Raw genomic sequence first — 10,338 nt, forward strand, 5'->3', positions numbered from 1 at the left:
CAATATGTTGCCCTTTGGCAGCACTGGTGATTTACCCTGCAGTACGTTATCACAGTATTAACATTGGTAATAAAATCCAAAACATCGATGTAAAAAAAAAAAAAGTAAAACAAATCAGCTTTCGAGAACTTGATTGATTCTCATTTTCAGAGGTAATTAACTAGGCTCTAGAAAGCCTTCTCAACTTTTCCACCCTTTTAAAATATTTTTTTAACAGTAATATTAATGTTGATTTACTCCATATTATTTTACCCATGCTATTATTGCAATATTGATATCATTTTAAAGGCTGTTTTCAATTTCTCATTGCTGAAGTGGATTACATGGCTTTGACCATGGTATTGGCAAGGTTGTTTATATACTGTACGTATGTAGTTTCTAAACATTTTGGCCATCATTGGTGTTTACATTTTTGTTATTATTATTATTATTATTATTATTATTATTATTATTATTATTATTATTATTATTACTTGAGTGATAAAGGTCTTTAATTTAATTAGTGCAGACGCCAGTCTTGCCTTAGAAAACGCGTAACTTAAAGTCTGTAGCTTCTTCGACTGGCGTGTGAAAAATGTCAAAGTAATTTGTGTAATTGGCAATGTACCGTATACAACATCAACAACAAATCAGACAACAGTGATATTATTATCATTACTTGATAACCTACAACCCTAGTTAGAAAAGCAGGATGCTATAAGCCCAGGGGCTCCAACAGGAAAAATAACCCAATGAGGAAAGGAAACAATGAAAAAATAAAATATTTTAAGAACAGTAACATTAAATAAAAGCTTAAACAAAACAAGAGGAAGATAAACGAGATAGAATAGTGTGCCAAAGTGTACCCTCCAGCAAGAAAACTCTAACCCAAGACAGCGGAAGACCATGGTACAGAGGCTATGGGACTACCCAAGACTAGAGAACAATGGTTTGATTTTGGCGTGTCCTGCTAGAAGAGCTGATTACCACAGCTAAAGAGTCTCTTCTACCCTTACCAAGAGGAAAGTAGCCACTGAACAATAACCGAGCAGTTGTAGATAACCCCTTGGGTGAAGAAAAATTGTTTGTCAATCTCAGTGTTGTCAGGTGTATGAAGACAAAGGGGAATATGTAAAGAATAGGCCAGACTATTCGGTAAATGTGCAGGCAAAGGGAAAATGAACAGTAACCAGAGAGAAGGATCCAATGCAGTACTGTTGTAAGTAAATGTTCACAAAGTGGCGTCTCCGCATTTTGTTCAACCAGACACAGCTGATTCAGAAAACAACAACTTACTGAAAATATTAGCACGATACATTGACATTAAACCACTAAAATCCGTTCCCTTATCTATTACCAACATCATGACTATAATCAAAATAATGTAAGACACTAAATATACGCAACCAAATCCTTTGAAGAAATTAAGTTATATTTCACATTCCAAAATAAGGGTAACCCGATAAGAAAGACTAACCAAGTGTTTTGTGTTGCTTGGAATGGATTTTTGTGACGTCAAAAGAACACGCAGGGATTATGAGCTTGAGCAGATCGATTGGATTATCGACTTTTTTTTTTTTTGGTATTAAATTATAAATTTACATGCTAACGTAGCCATCGGAAAATGACAATACTTTTCCATTGCTTTATTTTTCATCGGTAAGTTATGCATACATACACACACACACACACACACACATATATATATATATATATATATATATATATATATATATATATATATATATATATATATATATATATATATATAATCAGAAAGACGTTATAGTCTTTCAAATCAATTCAGAAACTAGGCCCAAAACCCAAGGGCCTAGACTCTTCCTTAAAACTTATAAAACAACCAAAATACACCATCAAACAACATAATTAATACCTCATATTTTAATGGCCATGTATATAACAAGACTGTATGGACATGAGTCGTGATATGACAATGAAACAATATCCAACATATTTTGTAGATTTGAGAACAAAGCCCTCTGATGAACGTTGGGACTTAAATTGTAGGACAGGATTAGAAATGAAATTATAAGAGAGATTACTCGAGTGTCATGTGTGGATTAGATCATGGTGAGGGGCAGATGGAAATGTTTTGGGCCAGTGGGTCCTGGTTTGGGCATACTCTTCGCACTCGCCAAGAGAGATTAGTTCACCAAAATTTAAACTGGGCTCCACAAGGCACTAGAAGAGTTGGAAGACCCAGGACTACATGGATGAAGACTATGAAGCGTGAAGTAGGAGCTGAATGGAGAAGTATCGATTTAAAAGCTCAAGATAGAGACGACTGACGAAATCCAACTGAGGCCCTTTGCGTTAATAGGCGTAGGAGATGGTGATGATGATTTAACAATAGTTAAATGGCGCCGTTGCTAAATAAGCAACTGGATTTATGAAAGCAACTAAATTTCGTTCAGCTCACATTTCCATTAAATTTCAATGCTTTTACTTTACAATATTACAGTTGCTTAGCGTCCTTGCCAATCTTGTACATGAATTATGGAAAAATCCCTTCATAATTTTTGAAGCTTTTGCAAACAGCATTTAGAATATTCTCATTATTTACGTAAGAACGCGATTGCATCTGGCTCTTGCATGGCTGATAACAGGGTTATTACTTCCAAACGTTTAAGTAATGAGATGAAATAAACTGAGAAATTATCTGGTTTCATGCGTTTGGTATATGGGCGGTATATCCCAGCAATCCATGTTTGCCGACAATTGTACTTTTTTTTTTTTTTTTTTTTTTTTTTTTTAACAAGACAGATTGTACAGATGTAGTTACAATAGTATGTTTTTTATGCTACATAAATAATATTAAGGTTGCATACATCTTAACTCATAATGAGTTCCATATTTGATACATCTTCCTTCTGTTTAATTCCAAAAGTTTGTTATATCGTTCTCCATTAATCATCCTTCGCTGCTCCAAAATATATCTTCGTATGAAAATGTTTGACATAATTTCGTCTCTGATATTTACATCTTCCATGTCGACAGTTGTACTCGTATAAACAGATGAGCAACCTGATAGAGTAATGAGAGCTTTGGGTGTGGAGGAAATACCCTCCTAAATCTAGATGAAGTCACTGTCAGCAGGGTGACCGATGGACAAACTGTCTCTTCGGCTTTTACTCCTGATGCCTGGCGGTTGATCTTACTAGAATTAGTATAGACCGGCAGGGGTCACTTGCCTTAGTTAAATAGACACCGCATTGCAAGGAACTGGCTATCCTTTGATGTATCTAGCCAATGAATCCTCTATGGATTTAGTCTGTCAATGGAAAGAGAAGATGACAGAATGGTCTCGAGTCCCGGGCGTAGCGGGGTGCTAAGAATCTTCCAGCTTATAGATACTTAAGAGAAATTGAAAATTGGTAATTGGAATGTTAGAACCATAAAACAACAACAACAACAACAACAATAATAATAATAATAATAATAATAATAATAATAATAATAATAATAATAATAATAATAATAATGATAATTGGAGGTACTCTTTTTTTTCAGCACAAGGACATCCACAAATATACATGGACCTCACCATGTGGCAATTACAAAAATCAAATAGATCACATTGCCATTACTAAAGAGAGAAGGAGGACTCTAAGAAATGTGAGAAGCTACAGAGGTGTAGATATTGATAATGATCACCAGCTCCTCATTGCTACACTGAAAGTAAAATACCTAGGTTTGTTACAACGTAGCTTTTATAAGAGCACACAGAAACATTTGCAATTGAATGTAGGAATCGATTTGCAGTCTTAGAGACTTTAAGAGACGAAGAGCAAACAATCAATGAAGAATGGTGTGATATTAAGAACATATATCAATCAGATGGTGGTGAAGTCTTGAGACACGCAGTTACAAGGAGAAAGTCATGGATATCAAATGATACATGGGATACTAGAAAAAGGAGGCAAAGACAGAAATTGATTGTTGAAAGTTTTCGAGGAAGTAATGAAAATTACAAGGTAGAGCATACTAAGTATTCCTGTATTGATAGTGAGGTCAAAAGAAAGGCCAGGGATGACTGTAGAGAGTATTTAGACAGTGAAGCAGATGAGGCTGACAAAGCTATGAATTCAGGGCATAAGCTTCTTCTTTGCCCCAGTCAAGATTTCATTAATAATTCTAAGAGCAATTCTTACGCTATGGTGACTATGGTGTAAGAATCGCTCATAGAATTATTAATGAAATCTCAATTACTTTAGTGAGGTTATGAATAAGAGATATGAAGGGAATAATTTGATTGATATACCTGAAGGTGAAGAAGACCTTGGTTTGCCCATGAATGAATTCAGTGTGTTTGAAGTCGAAGCTATCCTCAAAACACTAAAGAGATGGAAAGCCCCTGGATACAATGGAGTAAACTCCAGAGATAATACTGGCCGAAAATGAAAATTCCGAGAATACTTACAAGAATATTTTGTAGAATGTGATATGAAGAGGCAATACCTGATGAGAAGCATTGGTGAAAAAAAAAATGACAATATGAAGTATAGTATGCTTATTCTAAAGAGACTGGAGAGAAAGATTGGTGAAAAGCTGAGAGATGAACAAGGATTTTGAAAAGACATAAGTTGCACGGACCAAATTTTCATTTTGAGACATGTCGTACAGCAATGCGAAGAATACAGAAATCCACTTTTGGTGGCATTTGTGGACTATTGAAGAACCGTTGATAGCGTACACCGGTCAGTTTTGTGGTAGTCCTGCGTTATTATGGAATTCCTCTTAAATACTTGAATTTGATTAAGTCTGTTCATGAGCATAGCAAGTGCAAAGTTAATGTCAACGGAGTTCTAGCAAATGAATTTCCAGTGAACAGCGGAGTACTCCAAGTAAATGTGTTGTCACCTATGTTGTTTATCCTCCTTATGGATTATGTAATGCGTAGAACAGTCAGAGATGGTGGAGAAGGATTGGAATGGATTGGTGCTAGGAATTTAGCAGACCTAGCGAATGTTGATGATGCTGTCCTTGTTAGCAGAACACCACAGTATTTGCAATGCTTGCTTACCAGAATGCATGAAATATCACACGAGGTTGGGCTGAAGATAAATAGAAGAAAGACAGAGTTGATGAAAACGGAGTATGTTATGGAAGATGAATTATCATTGAAAGGAGAAAGGAATAATGAGGTAGAATCATTTAGGAACTGTGATCTCCAATACTGAGTCGTTAGAATTAGAGTTTAGTGAAAAATTGAAAAATGCAAATCAGACAATGGCTAGGTTAAGAAAAATTTGGGAATCAAATCGCCTGAAATTACATATAAAAATCATTGTGTATATCAGTTTAGTAAGATCGGTGTTACTATATGGACATGAGTCATGGTATGACAATGAAACAATCTCCAATAAATTTAGTAGATTTGAAAACATAACTATCAGAAGGATATTGGGAGTTAAATGGCATGACAGGATTAGAAATGAAACTATAAGAGAGATTACCCGAGTGCCATATGTGGATGAGATCATGATGAGGGGTAGATGGAAATCGTTTGGGCATGCTCTTCGCACTCCACAAGAGAGATTAGTTAAACAAATGTTCAGCTGGGCTCCGCAAGGCACCGGAAGAGTTGGAAGCCCCAGGCCTACATGGCTGAGAGCTATGAAGCTCGAAGTAGGAAATAATGAATGGAGAAGTATTAAAATTAAAAGCTCAAGATAGAGATGACGACTGGCAAAATTTCATATTTAATCAAGAAAATTTAAAGCATTCCTCATTTTATATCTTATATAGTAAATAAGAGAAATCACGCACTGACCATATATATACCCATAAAACATGTCTGAAGCAGTCCATGTCAAAACCTGAGTCCTTTGCGTCAATCAGCGGAGGAGATTATATATATATATATATATATATATATATATATATATATATATATATATATATATATATATATATATATATATTACTAGCCAAGCTACAACCCTAGTTGGAAAAGCAAGATGCTATAAGCCCAAGGGCTTCAATACGGAAAAATAGCCCAGTGAGGAAAGGAATTAAGGAAATAAATAAATGATGAGAATAAATTAACAATATATCATTCTAAAAACAGTAACAGCATCAAAACAGATATGTCATATATAAACTATAAAAAGGCTCATGTCAGCCCGTTCAACATAAAACACACACACACACACACACACACACATATATATATATATATATATATATATATATATATATATATATATATATATATATATATATATATATATATACACTGTTGTGTGTATGTGTACCTGTGTTTAGAGAAAACCTGACGATTTTCAAGAGATCAACGTACTGTGGTTATGTAAGATACATTAGTAACCGCCTACCCAGTACCCAGTCCCCGTACTTAGCCTCTTCCCTATGATCGAGGTGAGAAAAAATACCTTAGCTCGAGTTTTTCATACTTTATTGTCTTCAAATTAATGTTCTCGTAATATTCAAAATTAATTTAAAATTAACTTAAAATAATCTTATTCGCATTTTTATACTCTGTTTTGTAACGTGTCCGTTCCTCATACTATTTAAAAATAATTTGTATATAAAACCATGAAAAGTTCTTGCATCGCAAGTTGGCTGTAACCGTCAATGTATTACTACGCGGCCAGGCTCCCTACGCTTTCTACGCTACTCGATTCTCGAAACTCGACTTGCATTCAACGACCGAGGCGACTCCTAACGGTCGGTTTGCAAGGCAGGTGACGTGACAACAAGAACGAACCTGCTAACATGACAATTGAAGAGCGCGTAGCGTTTTCATCGACTATATCCCATGAAAATTAAGGCCATTTATTTTTTTCTTTTTCGATTTACTTGTCTATTTCCACCAGAAAAAATATAATTTTTGTGGTGATAAACATGCGAATAAAATATCATGTATAAACTTAATTCAAACAGTAGCAATTTCCGAGTACGAATACGAATATCTCTCGTAAATTAAGTTTATCCAACCATGTAATAATTCTGAATGGTAAGAACATTCTAAAATTTAAATCCTAAGATAATTTTTTGTCAATTTTGAACTAATTCATTTTATTTTTAAATAACTATTTCTCAAGCCTTGACGATTTTGAAATTTTGGGTTTGATTGTATCCAGTCTACTTGTATATATATATATATATATATATATATATATATATATATATATATATATATATATATATATATATATATATATATATATATATATAATAAAAATTATCATTAATGCCCACACAAACAAAGACAATCATGCCATGGCGCTGTGAACGAACACTGAGTCAAATTGAATCCAAGTTGCCAAAGTTTGGCAAGATTTACGAAACATTCGGTCACGTGTCAATACATTTTCTGTTGCAGGCCTTTAGTTTTTCATGCAATTATTTAAACAGCCGTCTTTTATTTCTTACAGAATGACTTTGTAAATACTGTGTGAAGGTTGAGCAAGATGCCTTTCCTAAAAGTTGTTGTGTTGGCATATGTTCAATACCACAAGAATGTGTAATTAAAATTAATCACAATACTTTTCGCTTCGAATATATGCGTAGCTATAAATCGTATTTAGAAATTTGTATTAATGGGACTCTCATTGTAAAAACAAATAATGTACTCCTTTGGCAGATATCATATAATAGTTCAACTATTTTTTTCCATCTATGTTCCGTCATGAGCCCCTTGTGAAATGTGCTATTTAGATAAATGAAAGCAGCGAGCACCTCTTACAACTCGGTCGATACGTTTGCCGTAATTAAAAGGACTTTCTGTATTGTGTCCCGTAAATTTTTATGGATTCCTTTTTCATTTGTTTTGCAAAGTGCTCTCAATTTCTCACATTATTGTTCACTGCACATTTAGATCTTAACACTTTCTTATTTTTAAAGGGGTCAAATGACAGATGTATGGAAAGAAACCAATATTTCGATACACTTTTGATTTTGAAATAGTGTTTTAACAGATTAATTCATATGCACAAACCAACTGTAATCCAGTTTTCATGGACGAAAAATCTTTCTCATTAAAGTTGTTTAACCTGAATCATTACTATTGTTACAAGATAAACTGTAACCCCAGTTTCAAAATCAAATAACATTGGTGTTTTTTAATCAACGAGGTGGGGGTTTATCAGCCCCATGAGTTAAAATTGACACGTACAAAGCTGACCAATTATTGACATTAGTAACAGACTATCTATAAAACTAGACTTACGGTAAAATACTGAACAAAAACTGCAATTGCCTCAATTTAACGTTCCACCGATAACTGTTTGATCAGGAAGATCATTTCACAATATGGTCACAGCAACAATATAATTTGTAGAATATGCCTACTGTGTGATATAGTTATTTTGTATAGTTTATAAAGGGCCCTCGAATATTTTTAATAATCTTTCTAGACTAATGGAAACATCTTTGAAAAGTCTCTATATAAATTGGGCAACCTCTCGAAGAAAGGAGAAATATCGATATTATTATTATCATTATTACTAGCCAAGCTACAACCCTAGTTGGAAAAGCAAGATGCTATAAGCCCAAGGGCTCCGACAGGGAAAAATAGCCCAGTCAGGAAAGGAAATAAGGAAATAAATAAATGATGAGAACAAGTTAACAATAAATCATTCTAAAAACAGTAACAACGTCAAAACAGATATGTCCTATATAAACTATTAACAACGCCAAAAACAGATATGTCATATATAAACTATAAAAAGACTCATGTCAGCCTGGTCAACATAAAAACATTTGCTCCAACTTTGAACTTTTGAAGTTCTACTGATTCAACTAACCGATTAGGAAGATCAAAAGTAAATTTCCTGTCGAGATTCACACCTAAAATTTTAAGTCATACAAATTTAAAGAAACATCATCAATACTGAGATCCGGATGTTGAGCCACCGTCCTTGACCTACTTACAATCATACTTTGAGGTTTGTTAGGATTCAACTTCATACCCCATAATTTGCACCATGCACTAATTCTAGCTAAATCTCTATTAAGGGATTCACCAACCCCAGTTCTACATTCAGGGGATGGAATTGATGCAAAGAGAGCAGCATCATCTGCATATGCAACAAGCTTGTTTTCTAGGCCAAACCACATGTCATGAGCACAGAATTTTAACAGTGGTCCTCAAAGTGTCCCTTCTCTTCAGAGATGCATTCCTATATCTGAATCTTAGCACTTATGTTGTAAGTCCCAACGGTTAACTTAGACCAAAGATTCGAAAAGATCCAAATAACCTTTTTACATTCTTAATACTGGTATTGCGCAGATATGAAAACTAATTGGAAAGCACGGGTTCTATCTCATGAAGGTGACAGCCTGAATTGATATGCATGGGAGCTTGTTTGAAGCCACCCCTTGTGTCATGGATAGTTAATCTTTCTTGCACACACACCACACACACACACACACACACACACACACACACACACACACACATATATATATATATATATATATATATATATATATATATATATATATATATATATATATGTATGTATGTATGTGTGTGTGTTCTAGCAATTTAAAGATCAACAGCAAGGCCAGTATCGGGGATATATTGAGCAGCTGTCCTCCTCAAGCATTATATACAATCATTAAATTGTTTTACATTATATTTACAGTATCCAGTACATCGGGGCACCTTTATTTGCATCAATAAGACGTTCATTCAGTGGTTGATCCAACGAGACGTCCCTAAGTTTTGTGTACATTGAGGAATCCATTATTCTAAATATTTTGTGTATTTGTTCTACATCTCCATTAAGTTATAACTAACTTTATATGCGGGTGTGACTTCATTACTTGCATTACTTTGTTGTTAAAATTGCATTTATGTCCTTTAATTAAAGTTCTGCTTATCTAAAGCACACTTACAGCATGTCTGTGTCCTTTTTTCATGTTTTTTTTTTTTGGTTCAGCTGTGGTGAAAAGATCATACAGCGGAAAAGTAAATCGAATTAATAAGAAATTTACAAAAGAGTACATTTATGATAATTACTTAAATATGTAACATAAATATAAGTTAAGAACGTTTGTACAATAAAATCTATTGCATATTATATATTCATTAATTGATTTAATTTGTATTGAGCTGATTTATAACTGTAAAACAATGTAGTTCATATCAGTATTTTGTAAAGAATAATTACGTATATAATGTAAATTGCTAAGATGTAATTGTATTTTTATAATAAAAGATAAAAAAAAAGTTCATAATGGCTTCTCCGATAAAGAAACTAATACTGGTGTGGAGTCAGTATCGGCGATAAATGATAGATAAGAGCAAAGATAAACATACTGTGAATTGTTCATAAGGATGCAAAGGTTCGGTCACGTATTATAGTCGAG

General features: G+C 33.8%; 1 protein-coding gene across 1 annotated transcript in view; it reads left to right on the top strand.

Annotated features, from left to right (window-relative positions):
* LOC137645926 (GTP-binding protein 2-like) overlaps positions 1–10,338 on the top strand; it is an 86,076-nt gene that overhangs the window by 348 nt on the left and 75,390 nt on the right. The window lies entirely within an intron of this gene.

Source organism: Palaemon carinicauda, chromosome 8 (genome assembly GCF_036898095.1).
Source record: "Palaemon carinicauda isolate YSFRI2023 chromosome 8, ASM3689809v2, whole genome shotgun sequence".
Lineage (NCBI taxonomy): Eukaryota > Metazoa > Arthropoda > Malacostraca > Decapoda > Palaemonidae > Palaemon > Palaemon carinicauda.